The following is a 16,916-nucleotide window of genomic DNA, read 5'->3' as shown; positions in this document are numbered from 1 at the left end:
ACTCTCCACTTTCTATGCATTTAAAACCATTGAAGATGTTTAAAAACCATATTTTTGGAGGTACAAAATAAGCATCCAGCTTTCTGAATTTTTCTTTTTTATGCTACACACTACATAGTAAACAGATTCTAAACGTACAAATGACTTGAAAATAGCACTGTTGGGATGGAAATCATTCTTCTTCTCCAATAAAGTTTTTAAGATTTAAATCTTCTCCATATCAGAATAGAAAATTAAAACCTGTAACCTTCATGAAAGGAAAATCAGAAAAATATCAAAGGTTTCATTAAAAAACAAGAGAGCAAAGGCTCATGGTTAACATAAAGTTAATTAAGTACTTAAAGGCCTTAAGCAGTGGTAAAGTCCTGATTTAAACTGGGAGATGGCTAAGGCTTTGCAAACTGAGGACTCTGGAAGAACCTGTCATTCTCTCATAAGGTGCTACATAGCTTTGACAGACACTTCATTTTACTGAATACAGTCACTGAATGAGAAACCCTAACCCCATACTTATCTCAAGGATTTGAGGAGGAACAAAATTCCAAGACTTGAAACAAACACCTTGTTGAAATGCTCTACAAATGCTCAAAAGCTAGGAACTTGATTTTTATAGGAAAAGAGAAATACAAACAAACGGGGTAAGCTTCCCACTGACAGGTAAATTATTACAGGCATGCTGCTTAACATACAGTGTCACCCACCTGAAATGTTAGCTAGCAGCAGTATCACCTTTCCTTTGGAGATGGTTCAGGCTGATACAAATAAGAGACAGGAAAATGGGGAAATAATGAGGGAAATAAACGCTCTTTCAAAAATCAGTGCAAAATCATAATTCCAGATGCACTGGTAAGAAACACAACTTCTGAAACGATCTGAATGGAGGTACCGTGGCTCTTTCAAGCAAGAAAAACACTGAAAGTGATCTTTGCCCAAATTTAGTTAGAGGAAATGGGGGAGGAAAGCACAGCATTAAAGGCAGCAAACAAAACACAGCGAACTGTGGGCCGCTAGCCAGCCTGATCTTTTGTTACCTTGTCCCTGCCCTGCCTCTCCCCTCCCTTCTGTCCCCCTTCAACTTTTCCAGTCTGGGAAGGGGTATATGCTTCCCGGTTCTCCACCTTTTCCTGAACCTGCTCTAGTCCAACACATGGGCAAGATTTTCCTTTTGCTTTGGTTCTCAAATTTCACTAACACATCCAGCCTGTCCTCCAAAAGCTTTTCACCCCGAAGAATACAGTCTGCATGATTGCATTTGATAATACAGACTGGTGCTTAAATACCATACATTTGCAGACAGTTAAAGCATGTTTCACAAAGGTACCATTTAAAGGAGTTGAGCAACATACACTTCCCGGGCGCAAGTCGCTGCAGCAGCTGGAAAGGGACCCTATCCAACATGGGGACAGTTTCCCTCTCCTTATGAGGACAGAAAGGAGCACATAGAGACAAAGTGTTCGTGCTGGAGCTGTTCCCAAACCATGGCTTCAGAGGGTTGAGCCGTCTGATGTGTTGCAACTCAGGAAGCATACGCAGGGTAAGGAGGAGGGGAGCAGCAGCCAGGGAATCCCCTCCAAATTTCCAGTGCCGCAAGACAGGGACAAACAGAAGCGTCCAGCCAAAGGGAAATGGCAGTAGGCTGTGCACGGCCTCTCAGCTGACCCTGTGAATTCAGCAGGGGCACTTCTCTCCACTGCACGTCACTGCATAAGACATAAGACGTGTGCTGGGAGGGAGACAATAACAACAACCGATGCCCACGATCCTGCAAAACAGCTTGCAAAGCTTGTGCTTCCCTCAGCCCCCAACCCAGGGAGTTTGAAGGCATTCAGAAACTGTACAAAAACTCGGCTGGAGCTACGAATCTTAATAGCAGCTTTCCTCCACACCTGCAGCTCAGCCAAGCCTCCCACGTCTCAGTGTGCCCCAAAATTCTGTGTTTCAAAAGAATTTTACAGAGCCTTCACTTGTCTCGGAGAAAATAGGTTCAGAGGCCACAAGGCAGCTTCTGCGGGCTCCTCTCAGCATGCCACAGCATCAGTGGCGGAGGCAATGCCTGCCTGCAACAGCACAGGCAGCTCATTCTTTAGTCTGGCACCAAGGAGAAAAGCTATCATCCATTTTTAAGTTAGATTCAGGGAACCAGCTGGGGACCAGCGATTGCCATTTTTGAAGTGCAAGAAGAGCAGTGTAACCAGCCTTTCCATAGTAACAAAGATTAGCGGCCTGGAGTCTGACACTCCTCCTGCATTAAGAGATACGAGACAAAGAGATAGACAGGTAATCTCATAGAAGGAGCCCTGGGGAAATTGGAAACGCCTCAAGAACCCTTTAGCTGGTCTGTATGCTTCTCCTTGTCTCTGCTTCAGCTTCTGCTTCTTCTATTCCCAAAAACATTTGCCCATTAGGTCAATTAGCTTTATTGCAGAAGGTAGCCAGGCAACTGGTAGTGGCTGTTCAGTAAAGACTTAGCTTGCCTCTGCACCGTCAAGAATGAGATGGAGAATGAAAAGGAACATCCCAAGGCACGTTACCTGTCTGCAGCTTATCCTTGATAAGTTAGCATGCTTACTAAGTCTGAGGGGTCTGACAAATGAACTCTGACAAATCTCACTGGGGCAATTTAAGACATTATTGCATCGCGCTGTCTTCCCAAACCCTTCACTAAAGTTAGTACCACAGAGCAAATCTGACAGAAAAATTTATATCACACGTTGGCCTCCCCAATTCAGAGCCTGGCAAGTTAGCATAAACCCCTTCTCAGAGCTGGTTTAAGTTAAGACATCAACTGTGAACTGGAATGGCTGAGGTCTAGACAGAATGTCTTTCACAAAGATGGAATGGGAAATGACATCTCAAAGCACTGCAGCCAGCTCCTAAGCAAATACCTAACCAAATATTTAGTTTTGGTACTGCAATATATATATGCATTTGTCTAGCAGCTGACTACTCATGCAGCTCAGGCTGCTCTGTGAATCACAGCACTAATTTTTTGTACTTTATATACCCTGACACATACATCGAATGTCTTGAAGTGGAAAGACAGACATGCGTTACATGTGGATCACATCACCAAATAACTACAAAATTTAATTGCTTAGAAGTATTACAAAAAAAGCACTGCATTTGAACTCTCACCCACCACATTTTGCACTTCTGTCCAAAACTAAAGAAAGTCTGGAGAGGTGAAGAATTGCCATCTGTTTCCAGCTCTTCACAACACACACTATTCAGAGCTAGAGCTGGGGTTCCAGCTGGTTCCCATCTTATCTGTCAGTGGTACAACCAGCCATGAAACCATGAAGGACCCCTGAGACGACAATCAAGTTTTAAAAAAAACCACACCCAAGACCAAAACAGTTAAACAACCAAAAATCTATGTTTAACTGAGTAGAGGTACATGTATGATAATAATAAAAGCAGCACTTTCTGACACAGAATTCTTCAGCTTGGCTTCTCCAGACCTAACTCATTGTCTTTTCATCCAAGCTGATATTCAGACAAAGATTTAGTTAATTTAGTCTGCAATACAACAGTTATGTTATTTTTCTCTCTGCAAGCATTTAGAATGTATCCCATCTTCTGGTTTTTCCCAAGGGACCCTATCCTGTACATAGAAGTGGAGTTAGAAGCGCAGGAAGCTTCTGTTTGCAACACACTGTTAGAAGGGCAATCCAAGTTAACCAGAAGACTTGTCTGAACTCCATGTAGACAAGCTTCTTCTAACTTCCAACATCACCCTCCTTTCCAGAAGGAGGGAGGCAGGCAAGACACCTCGAAAAGCAGATAACAATTACCTCTTACCTTCCTGAAGAGGCCGATGCCGATTAGCACATTCCTGGAGCTTCTAATTCAGGCAAAAAGAAGGGGGGGCAGGGTGTGTGCCCGGAGAAGGAGCTGGAAGTCGTTTTCTGCCTCAGAACAACAGTTATTTCCTAAAGGGTAAGAAAAAAATGAAAACAGTAAGTATTAGCTTTCATGTTCTTTGAAGAGGCTACAGATTACAACTCCTCCTTGGAATAGACACTGTGCCTCTCCTCCAGTTCCAAAATACCAACTTGAGCTGTCCTGTATTTTCTTCTTCCATCATCACCTTATCAACATATGGAATATAAAGCCCAAGTCGCCTACTACTACGAAAAACAAAGCTGGGTTCATGTCAGAATGGGATAAAGGCCCACACTAGAATGGAAAAAAGTTCCATTCAAAAATATTCTTGAGCACTCGATCTATTAAGTAAATATGCTTCAGCCAAGCTCACACCCACTTCTGTAAAAATTCAAATGAGCCACATTTACTATCAAAATAGTTGGCAAAAGGCAAATTCCAACATGCATACTGAACATACAGGTATATACTGATATCCAAGTGCTTATGTACTCTTCCCTGCAAGTATCACACCTAGAATTATGAGGCATATGCAACTAATAATACTTTTATTTCAAGACAACTACTCTTTTTCTTGAGGCAACCTACTCCAGCTATATTGAATCTTTCAGTAACAATAGCAGGAAAAAAAAAATTAATTATCAGAATGAAGAGTAGGGGAACCAAAAAGCTTTTCTGTGACTAAATATACCATTTAGCAATCCAGCTTCACTCCCATAAAACCATAATCCCTCACCTCAGACCACCTCTCTCTGCCCTACTCCTAACATGAATTTAAAGAGACTTACAGACACCCAGATTTAATGGGCCCCTCCCTACCTCTAGTACCTGCCTCTGATGAAAGGCAGGAAAATCAAGTGGAAATTTATTTTAAAGGGTGCATGCAAGACATTAACATATTTGAGGAAATGGCAATCAAGGTTTTCCATGGGGAATCAGCAAAGGGAAACACATCCAGTCTGTTCTCCATCACATTTTGTTGGCTTATATTCATACAGAAAACCCTATCCTTTATTGTCCCATGGAATGTCTGAATGAAAGCTCTCAAAATAAGGTAAGAAAGTCTATGCTTCCTTACATTTCCCCCCACACCTCCATCATCCCTCTAAAACATAATTACCCCACCTGCTAACAGTGTGCAACTGCAAACGGATCCAGTCTCCCGAAAGAGATTTAATACAAGGGGCTCCAACAGAGAGGAAGCAACATAAAAGGCAGCACTCCCATCACAGCACTTCCCTTCAAAGCCGACCATGTCTGTCCAATTCTAAATGGCCATAGCCCCTACTTTTCTCTAGGGGACAAAAGCTCTCTTCTTCTCTCCTCCTGTCAGCAGGACTTAAAGCTGCAAGAATACTTCTGTCCAGATTCCCCTCTAGATAGGGAATGATTTAAAGAATTCATGAAGTTACAGTGGCAGTGTAAATAAACAATGAAAACCTAAATAAAGATCACCAAAGACGACACACAGAAAAAGTGTACTAAGAAGAGAAAGAACAAGATCAGTGATTCAAAACCTCTTCCGCCTTGTTATGTTCACCCCATAAATAGGCCTAGCAATAATCTGACACTGCAAAAGAATGGATCTCTACACAAAAAAAGCACCTGCTCAAAAATCTGCCTCCTCAACCTCCTTCCTAAAGGCAAGCCTTCCCACACTTTAATTTCACTTTCTCAATGTCTTACACCCCTCAATCACATTTCTGATTTCTGTCAGATTTCAGCCCCCTTGTGCTGATGCAAACCAACTCAAGCCAACACCTGGAGTACTCAACAGTGTTCCACTTTTTCAAAGACAGAAACAGTGCTACAGCCTTCATTCTGGGGACAGAGAAGAAATGACCATCAGTGAACTGCTCCTGACATGTGTACATCCCGAGGCTATGTACTGATCAATACTTACTGAGCAGCTCAGCACAGACCAGGTTGCAAAATACAAGAAGAAACAAAAACAACCGTAAACCCCCCACCTCCCCGCAATCACACACTAGTTTCATACCCCTAAATCAAATGCATCATTTGCTTTTCTTTTTTGTTATTAAATCAAAAGGATGCTTTAGACAGCACCTCTCTCCTTGATAAGAGACACCCCCCCCCCCCCCCCCCCCAACGTGTCAGGTTAAGTCTGCTAAGAATTGATAGACTGGTTACATTTCAACTGCTTAAAATTTTTACACTTTCATCCAATTGCTGGTAGGAGAAATAATTTAAAGCAGACGTACAAGATTTGGAGGAAGCATATTTTTAAATCAACCATAAAATCGAGAAGTGGCAAAAAAGAAGGCTAAGTGCAAAAAATGAAAGTTTTTTAACATTCTCAGGGAGACAGAAATCTGTCATAAGGGATGTAGCTTTGACTCAAGGGATGTCATACTTAGGGATGCAGCTTTGACTTAACATCACTTGCCCCAAAGAAGATGAGATTGCTCTGTTCTCAAATTCACAGGCAAGGGGGGGGGGGGGGGCAGGGGGAGAAGAAAAAAATAGAAAAAAAGTAAGAAGCTCAATTAATGCATTACCTGAAACTCAAATTGTATGTGGAGAAAGCTAGTGAAATGACTTACCGAAAGCCTTGAGTAAGTTTCTGGCATGGCCAGAGATACTTTGTATAAGAAAAATGTCAAAATGTTTTGGGTATACAGCCACTACAAGACAGAAACAAACAGAAAACTGGGAAACACTGTATCAAACCAAACAAATTGTTGACATCAACATTAGCTAAATGAAGAGGCATATGTTAAAGACAAACACCCTCAGACTGCGCGCAAGTCAACTGCTGCTGTGGATTTAGCCGAGTTGCTTTCATGTATCAAGCTTAATGAAAATAATCCTCAATTCCACCAGCAGATGCTGGTTTTTCATTAAATCTCACACTACGCATGCTGATTCTGGACACTACCTGAGATGAAGACTGAAACCTGGATCAGGGATTCCGAAGGATCTGACTTTGACTAAAACTTCACCCTTCTTTCAGAATGATCAGCACTAGATTTATTCTTCCTGCTGCACAATGAAAATATAGTGGTTTTTCTAGGCATTACTCAAATCTGACCCACTTCTCGCAGTTAAACACAAAGATCCTGCATGACATTTGCCAGGATCTAGTTCTTAATTTCATTGATCCAGAGACTTTTTAAGTTCAGAAAATAAAGACTTTTGAGGAAGTAACTCCCCTCACTTCCAGTCTCCACCTCACAACTGGCAAAAAGCTTGCTCACCTTATCCTGTCTGACCCCTATCAGGAGACCCCATCAGCCCTTTAGGGAACTGCTCTGTTAAAGGGAACCTCCATTCCACACAGCCAACCTGAAAGATTTCCTTTGGATTTTCTAGCCCTACAATGTTTATGACTTCCATTACACCAAGAACTAGAGGAAAGAATTAATTCAGAATGCTGCTCTATGAAACTGTCCCCTTGCCAAACAGTGTTCATATCATAAGGCGGCAAAACAGGGGTTAAAAGGGGCAGGGGCGGGGTAAGACATCATCACCACCTCACACAATTTACTAGGGAGGGAAAAAAGTGCTCTCAAGGTTCTTCAATCTAAGTTTAACAAACAGCTGCTTTTCTTCAGTTAATTAACATGCGCACTCAGTGTGCACTAATAGAAACAGGTCAAGTTTATATCATCATAAAAATGATTTTCCTTTTTTTCTGTTTATTTTTCAACCTCTTGATCTAGGAGAGGTAATAAAATAACTGATCCATGAATATCTATTGAGGGAAGAAGTAATCTCAATTTCTCATTGTAAAAAACAAGCAAGCAAGTTAAGGAAAAAAGATTAAAATACCTACTCTTAACCATCATGATGAAACCGAAAAAAAACCCTCCACCATTTTCCACAGTTTTCCACACACATTCTTGTACAACCTGTAGTTAAAATGTTTCTCAGAACAGTACCAAGTATCACCCACATACCTTACTAAGACATAGCAGTCCACAGGCTCTCTACCACTAGTAGCAGTGGCACCTCCCAGATATTGTGGGCACCCCTCTCCACTCTCAGGGCAGGGCTCTAAACCCTGTGTTTTGAAACCTGCAACCTCCCCTCCCCCTGCAGCAGGTGCCTTCTCCAATCTATTTTCTAATATCTACAGTTTGGACAGAGTCAATATGAAATGAAACTTGCATACAACACAGTGCTTACCTACAGCAACATAAAGGTAACAAGCTAGAAATTAGCGAATGCCACTTAATTTAGTATAAATAAAACATTTTATTATGCTTATTATATAGAAATATATTATGTTTATTATATATAAATAAAAATTAAATAACATAGCCCTATTATCCATGCATGTATGTGTGCGTGTGAGCATATGTATTCTGTATACACAGAACAGGGTAAGCACTTCCACCACAAACACTTGTACTGGAGGTATCTGTGGGGAAAAAAGCTTCTTAGAACGTAAATACTGTTCACCCAGATACTGTGTATCTGCAAAAAGACAGGAAGCTCTTCTCAAGTATCTATCACAAATAGCCAAGAAAAAGTTATCAAAACATCCTTGCAGAAACACAGAAAAAGGATAAAAACATGGTAAGAACACAGATCTCCTGAATAAATTTTCCTTTGATTTGCACAGATTTTAGTGAACTCACAGGATCTACCCATCAACAGATGTCTATATAGAAGACTCTTTGCTTTACTTACATGAAATACAGTTCCTATGCAAGAAGCATAATTTTTATTAATTTAAACTACCTTTAATTCAAATGCCAATTGTATTATATTTCTGTATCTTTATTTAGAAGTGTTTACACAATTCTCTTCTGCAGCTTAAATGTTATACCTATCTGTACTTCCCCATCTGCTTTCCTTAGATCCTGAAAAAAGCTCTTCCCAAATGACATTTGCCCATGTGAAAATCTAAGTTTACAGAAGCACTATTCATACGCATGCATTTAGATAACATGCTTATTAAAACACACCAACCTATGCATGACATTTACTTACCATTTTACTGCAACAACCAACAATAATGAAAAAAAGATTTAATTCTCTTAACCCCCCAAAAAGGTACATACCTAGGACAACCAAGATTTCATACCCCAAATTTTATATGCAAAGCCTTGAGGACCAAACACAGTGCATGCAAGCACAACAGAAGATGCACATCACTTTAAAAATTCTGTCCTTTCCCAAGAAACAGAGTGGGGAATAATTTTTCAAAATATTTATTCCTCTCTTTTAAGCTAGATCTTGAAGGAAGCAATTATTTCTCTAAAGTCACGCTCCCCAACCATGTCCAGATGACTTAGGTGATAGGATGCTGATAAACCAGCTAAAATAATGGTGGTGTGGGACTTGGGACCTAGGACATAAAGGGACAGGAAAGTCAGGCACATGGCCAAATTCTGGAGAGCAGCATCCTCCTGGGGTTCCCTGCTGGCGTGGTAGCATGGGCACCTGTGTGCCACTGTTGGGGGGCCGCATGCTGACTTGACAACAGCCCAGAAGATAACAAGGGTGGGGAAGGGGCATGTGGAAACACTTGTTTCACAAGAACTATCTCCATCCTACAAGCCTGATTACATATTTTTGTCTTACTCTTAATTAAAAAGAGGATACGCTACATGTTGGAAATCTGTATTTTTTGAAGCTTGAATCATTTAGCCTATTAAACCCAAGCCTGTAATATGGGTGTTATTTCTTAAAAACATACAGTAAATGCATTAAATTATTGATAGTCATTAAACAGGAAAAAAAATTTAAACAGCTCTCAGCTTTTATCAATCATTAATGCAGTTTCCACTTGCGCATCTCACTGGGTTGCTATCATATAGCACAGAGCAAAGAGTACAAATCCTGAAGGCATGAATTCATTTTCTCTTGACGCAGAGTAAAAATATTCTTGGCAGCAGGAGAGAGGCTAAAACGTGAAGCAGAATGGTTGAAAGAAGGCTTCTGTCTTTTGCAGTAAACAGGTAGCAATAAGGGGGAGTGGCAATTTTAGGGATGGAGGCCCATCTACTTTCCCTGGTCTCCTGTAAGGGTCGGTAACGATGTCATCAATCACCTCACACACCCGGCAGCCTAAAGCGTTTTCGGCCACCCCAATGGTGTTTACAAATTTGATCTCTATTTGAAATATATGTTAATTCAATGACATAAGGGGCAGGGGGAAGGACCATCGAGGACAGTAGTAAAGCATCCACCAACAAGCAAGATGAAAATTTCACCTCAAGGTGTTCACCAGCTACCAAGCCAGTAAAACAGATAATGTGCAGAAAACCCCAACTGTCAAACTGACAGTCTCTGCTCAGAAAAATGACAGAGACCAAGACAGGCTCTTGAAGCTATTGTGAACCTTTACTGGGGCAAGTTATGACTAGACCTAATGTTTTTATCAGCTCTGAATGACTCATGTCAATATGGGGAATCTGGAGATAGATGCCAATTGGTGGCATCTTGCCTGGCTGTGATATGCTGGCTAGCAGTGAAGGGAAGCAAAAATCCCTTTTTTTTGGTCCATTTTATATACAGACTGAAGACCTGTCTTACAAAGCTGCTCTCTCAACTTCCATCCTCGGCAGTTTTACTGGAATTCACTAGCTTCAAATGCAGCAAAGAGGTTAACACAATCTACAGCGACAAGCCAGGTATGACTGCAGTATGCAAGGACCTATCTGACCTACCTCTAAAGCAGCTACCATAGGTGAGCCACAGCCATAAAAACATCAATGTGAAACACACAGAAACACCAGCTCTGGCTAGGTATTCAGCCAGTGAAACCTTCGCCCTCCAGCAGCCCTGCTACTGGAACTCAAATTAATTTGTTTTAAACTACCTTGTGTCTGTTTAAATGTTCTGTAATAATAGCTCTGGCGCACGGTGCAGGCACATCACACAGGAAGCTGAATGCTATGCTGAGGACTGCTCAAGAGATACATGCCCACACCCAGAGCCCATTTAGAAACTACTAGCAGGAAAGACTCATGACCAAGTGTTACACTCCCCACAATGACATAAATTCCTTCAAAGAACATTTCTGTTCATGCAGAAAAAACTGGAATGTTAAAGATTTAGAAAATAGCACAGAAAGAATCTTTGTCTGCTCCCAAAAATCTAAGACCTATGGAGATTAATTTTTTTCCCCTGAAAACGATTCAAGAATGCACCAAGCGGAGTAACTAGATAATGCCAAATGTTGATACAAAAGTAGCCAGGAAAAGCTTCTGTCACAGAAAAACATTTCCTAGCCTGATTGTTTACAGACAACTCTGTTATAAAATACAAAGATACTTATTTCCAACTATCATTAGTGCAAATCTACACCATGTAAAACAGAAAAGAAGAAAAAAAAAAAAAAACCCAACAATTTAAGACATGCTTATGTCTCTTTATACTGAGTCCCAAGGAAGGTAATACAGTATTTAAAGAAATAATACAAGAGCTATTACATCACTGAATTGATTTCAAGATATATCAACAAACTAAGTAATTCACAATCAATGTCAGTGTAATATTAATCCTTATCTATATACAGAACTATAAGCATAATAGCCCGTATTATTAATGTAACGCACAACCACTACCAGCTTTCACACTGGTCCAGGAGCCAGCATCAACCCCAGAGAGAAGATGCTCACCTGTCCTTCAGGCCATAAGCAGTGTACCACTGCGCCAACTGCGAAAATAAGGGGAATGGAAATCAGGGCACTGACATGAGGCACTTGGACCAGCTCCACGGCTGCCTACACAAAGCCGCTGCCGCAGCTGAACAAACCGCAGGCTGAGCAGCCAACTACACTGGGGCTGAAAAAAGGGCTGGAAAAGGGTCTGCTTTGGTTTGTGCTCTTCATTCCTCAAGCTACATTTATGAGGAGTCTGTGGAGTTCTGACACTGGCTTTAAGCACGTCCCTGTAAAATGTGTTGGAAATGGTATTTCTTTTTTTTGCCCAAAGGTATTAATTACTTGTATTTTTTTTTAAGTATTTAATCCATTGCTTTTTAACCACTCAAATTCACATCTCTCTCCCACCCCCCACCAAGAATGCACATTTCAAGAAGCTACAATTGCTGTTAAATTCTGCCTAGCCTGTAAAGCACATTAACCTGCCAATAAATTATCTGGAATTTGTATTTTGACACCACAATCTGGATCTCTAGCTAAAAAATGTAGTGGGAGTGTTCAAGTCCCTACTATTTCCCCTTCCTAACCAATGCAAGGCTTGTATGAGACGATGTAAGTAAAAGCTGCAAAACAAACTTTCTAAGATCTCCAAGCACAACTCCCATCACAACTGCAGCTAATTCTGATAGAAAGCAACTCTGAGCTAATAGTTAAAGCCTTTCAAATTCTCATCAGTGTTGTAAGGGATATGTAACCACAGAAAAGAGATGCATCTTCTGCTATAGTATTGCACGTTTAACGTAACTATCACAGATCCACACCTGAGGTTTAACTATTTGACTTCTGTTAGTTTCAGAAATGGGACCTTTCTGTACAATGTTTGGGTCTTATACAGCAGTATGTATGGGTACACAACACCTGTCCCCCTTTATTTTTATAAACTGAGTCTATGATAAAAGTAGCTTAAAATAACAAAGCCAAACAACTGTCAAACCTCCACTAATAATGAGATTTCAAACACATTTCCATTTCAGAAAATGTTTTTGGTGATCTACTTTTGCATCACCCCAGGGAAAGTTACATGCATAACAGAGAAAATCCAGTATCAATGAGCAGAGATCATTTGGCAACAATATGGCTACTAGTAAAGACTTGTGCAGTGCACTATGATTTCAACACACTGCATACACATTACAGAAGAGCTGTCTAAAACCAGTGGATTAGCTCTAGGGTTTTAAAACCAGCAGAAGACAACCAGTTTTGCTTCGGGTGCTCAGTCATCCATTTCTACCTAAAGCAGAGCATGGTGGGCCTGAGGAAGAGAACCGAACATTACCAGTGCGTACTAACGCACTTCTTTTGCTAGGGAAGAAATGTCGACCATTTTCAGAAGATTTGCTAATGATCCCAAGGGTCTAGGAAGTCCAGAGACCTCAAAACTGAAAGGCATTCACCTATTGAAACTTGTTCGCATGCCATGTTCAAAGACAATACCAGACACATCATTATTATTGTCTAAATTAGACAAGTTTTCAGGTATATATCATATTAACGCTTCATATTATTTTGTAATGAAAACCTACATTTAAACTACTTCTGACTTTTTTTTTTTTTTTTTTTTTTTTTTTGCATCTTAAAAAAATTAACCCTCTTGTCCTGTTCACCAGTTCTGATGTTTCTTTCTTTTGTGATAGGCTTCTGCCATCAGTGCTCAATGATTGAAACTCTAAGTATCAGTCTCCCAGAGGGGGAAGAATGTTTGGTTAACCATAAACCAGGTGTGCATATATATATATAAAATGTGGCTGTATTTCCCACCTCTAGCACATTTGTTTGTCCTAAAGTTCAGACGGTCACGAACAGCTCTTAACCAATACTATTCCTCTGGAAATCCATCCAAGAACTAATGTTTCATTAGAAGAAATTCAGCCTCAGGAATCTAATCAGAAACCAAGGCAAAGGACAAACAGACTGTCTCCAAAGGACCCTTTACAAGGATCACCTCCTGAACAAAACTCTCATTACTGACAATTCTGCTGTTCCTAACACAAAGGTGTAGCTGCACTATATGGATGCCCAATAAAATATTATACAATTCATGACTTACAGTATATACTCCCCACTGCCCTCCAAGTTCAGAATTGTTTCCACAGCTCCTATTTCCCATGTGAATTATTTCTTCCTTTAATCAAAGAATCCAAAATACTTTAAAATAGAATAGGAATAAATGGAGTGAGAAGTATTTAGTAACTGGTTATCTGAACTTACCAACTAAACCAAGTATTTTCACAGTAATTAACAGCTATAGCTAACATGAAATGCAGAACTAGGATTCCAGTAGGAAGACTTCAGCTGAGCTTTTTCTGTAAACAATAGGCAAAAATGCAGTAGTCAAGAGGAAATTCAGGATCAAGGACGGAAACAGGTAACCAACAGAGCAGTCAAACCCCAAAGTGCGTAACAGGTAACCAACCGTCTTCCAGCCAGAGGAAGTCTGGGTCTGTAAATAGCACCACAGCAGGAATTGCTTGACTTCCCTGGGTTTTGTACAAGTCAGTTAGCAGAAAGCAGAAACAAGGCTTACATGACTAATCCTGCATCTCCCATTTGGTTCATCCTTACTTTCACACATCAGCAAGTAATCTCTTCAAAATATCAGCTGGAGTTTATAAGAGTTCCAATGAACACAGACCAGAACCATTGCACTTCTCTGAAACCTGCATACAAAATCCCTTGCTATTTTCTACAGTATCACCTGCTCCCCCGCAGCCAGCATCCCAATGTACCCTACACTACTGCAAAGTTCTCAAGCAGGTGGGTCAGGGACAGTTGATGGTTTTGTCACAAAAATCCCAGAGACCAGTTTAGAGTACAAAATTAAAAGCTGTGTTAGCTGCAGATGCTCCATTTATGCTGTCTCTGTGTGTGTCAGAAGTTGAATCAGCTGTAGAGTTTTTTTGACAGAAAGACATGGGAAAAATTTTCAACACTACCTACGTGATTTAGAAGGCTAACTCTCACTGTGTCCAAGTGATTTAGATATATCAAAAAGCTACTCCTGGCCTTTTGTTGTTATTCTATTAGATGCAACTGCAAACTGTTACCCTAAAATTTATACACAAATATCACTTGTCAATAGTACTTTAAGAAGAAGAAAATATGTGTAATTTTTACCAGTCGGACTGTGAGAGAATTTCCCATCACGCTGTGGCACGTATGCAAAGCTTCTCAAGCAGCTTGTTCCACGACAATGGATTTGCAAAGCAAGAACCAAGGGGATTATTTGATTCAGCATCTACTCAAGTGGCCAATTCCTTCAGCAATCAATACTAATCAACAAGCTAAAGCCTTTTAAGAAAAATCAGACAGCATTTGAATACTTCCTGCTGCAGCAAGCAGGGCTCTGAGGCCTTACAGTCCAACACAGACACCTCAGATGCTGCAATTTTGGGAAATCAGTTTTGGGGTTTAAAATACACCCTATGCTTCTTTCCAAATGTCAAAACAAAAAGCTCACTTTCTCAGTGAAATTCTGAGAAGAAAAATATATACATACAAAAAACTTGGGTCTAATATCATCTGTTTGTCACTACGCACTTCAGCTGTGCAGAAAAGATTGTAACATAAACACGGGGGACAGGGATTAAAGTAAGTGCAATGTATTTTGAAGCAAAACACAGCTCATCCTCATCACATACACAACTACTACATTAATATAATCAGAAATCTTACTTTTTCCTATTATTCTTATCTTTCAGAGTGAGTTCAGGGATTCTCAAGAGATACTAATTATATAGCTATGACTATATACATGGGGAAAGTGGAGAGTCAAAACTTTAATAAGAACTTAGAAGAAAAAAACCCCAAAACCTCACACCTTTGGGGTCCTTAGAAAACAAACAAAAGACCCCCACACAATAGATTTAGGTTCAGTTTTTAAACGCCTCTTTTGTTCAGTTAAAGCTTATGTCTCATGCACTTACATTTTCTTTAGTATCATATTAAAACTGAAGCCTTCAGATGATCAAGCAGACCAGAGGGCCTGTAGCATCTGTTAATACCCAGTGCTCGAGCTGTGTTTTAACAATGCTATGAGCCCTCACTCATCTGTCTTTAAGAAACAGAAAGTACACAAATCTGTTTTCCTCTCCATTATACGGTCACTCTAAATCCTGTTGCAATTACTAAGTAATTCTTGGCATAGCTGTACAAGAATGACCAAACCCACATTCAAAGAGAATAAATTGGCAGGCAAGCCATGTTGACTAGGTGGAGGAGGAGAGCTGGGAACACAGTGTTTCCAGGAGTGCCACACACTTTGATGATAGGGCAGGAACGGGACGATACAATGATCTGGTAGAACAGAAAGGCTTGTTGGTTTATCAGGGGACAGCTCGTTCATGTAACAGGAAGCGTAATGACTTCAGGCTGTATGAGTAGCGAGGTTCCAAAGGAAGAGCAGTAGGGTTTGGGATTCCTAGAAAACAGCTGAAGGAAAAGGGTGACCTGGAACTGCAGACTGTCCTGCAGTGGTAAATCTGGCAATGAAGAACAGTTGCGCAAATCTGAAACAAAAAAATCAGCTTTCACAGAAATTCACCTTCAGACCCCGCAAAGTTTGACACACTGACAAAACCAGGATTTTTGTATTTCAAATAAAGCTTAAGAGCAATTCAGACATGTATTTAAGTTACTGTGAAAAATATACGACCAGACATTAAATCCTCTATGCCAAGCCACAGCTAATCTGCTAGTACACCCAATGCTCAGCTCTGTGCCCTACCCTTCATCCTCCAAAACATACAGAAATCATTCCCAGCAGACAGGTCATTTCTTCCACAGGCCTTTTAAGTCTGCAGACAAGCAAATATAAATGTGTAGATATTTTAGATATATCCATGTTCTCAAAAGTTTAATACATAGCTACACTTTGTACCTATTTACATGCACTTTCCATACATATTCACACTTGTTTATGCAGAATAAAAGCTCAACATTTTAGAAATGACCAAGTTACAGTTTTTGCACTAAGCAATGATGATTAAAAACTGAATATTTCATAGTGGTGAATCACACTGCCAAGCCTCTAGGGACCAGAGCAATGTGAATTGGCACAAACGAATGTTTCCCAATCTTCTGCTGCTTCTGTAATGAGTTATGTTCCAGCTCTGCCAATCATTTCTCGGAAGGCAGACCCACTCTCCAGCTTTTTAGTTATATTCACTGCTCACAAGTGCTGGGAAGGGCTGTGCTTTTCCACATGTGCAACTGCTGCTGTCTCACAACAGCAGTCCGGCTACACTTTGGACCTTTCACCAAAGCCACCCATGCGCTTCCTCAGCGCTTTCCTGACCCAGGCCTGCACGAAGATGAGGGAGGGAGAAGCCTCAGTTCGACAGAGCACGTACTCTTGGTCAGCTTTCATCTCCCCAAATCTCCAAATAAAATAAT

At 40.5% G+C, this 16,916-nt stretch overlaps 1 protein-coding gene across 7 annotated transcripts in view; it reads right to left on the bottom strand.

Moving 5' to 3' along the window:
* ZMIZ1 (zinc finger MIZ-type containing 1) overlaps nt 1-16,916 on the bottom strand; it is a 357,468-nt gene that overhangs the window by 301,896 nt on the left and 38,656 nt on the right. For all 7 annotated transcript variants that reach the window (XM_037399104.1, XM_037399105.1, XM_037399103.1 and 4 more), the window contains exon 2: nt 3,802-3,932. The gene's annotated coding sequence lies outside the window, so the exon portion shown is untranslated. The remainder of the gene's footprint in view (nt 1-3,801; nt 3,933-16,916) is intronic.

The sequence above is a fragment of the Falco rusticolus genome, chromosome 9, assembly GCF_015220075.1.
Source record: "Falco rusticolus isolate bFalRus1 chromosome 9, bFalRus1.pri, whole genome shotgun sequence".
NCBI classification, from domain to species: domain Eukaryota; kingdom Metazoa; phylum Chordata; class Aves; order Falconiformes; family Falconidae; genus Falco; species Falco rusticolus.
This window is presented reverse-complemented; position numbering and strand designations above follow the sequence as displayed.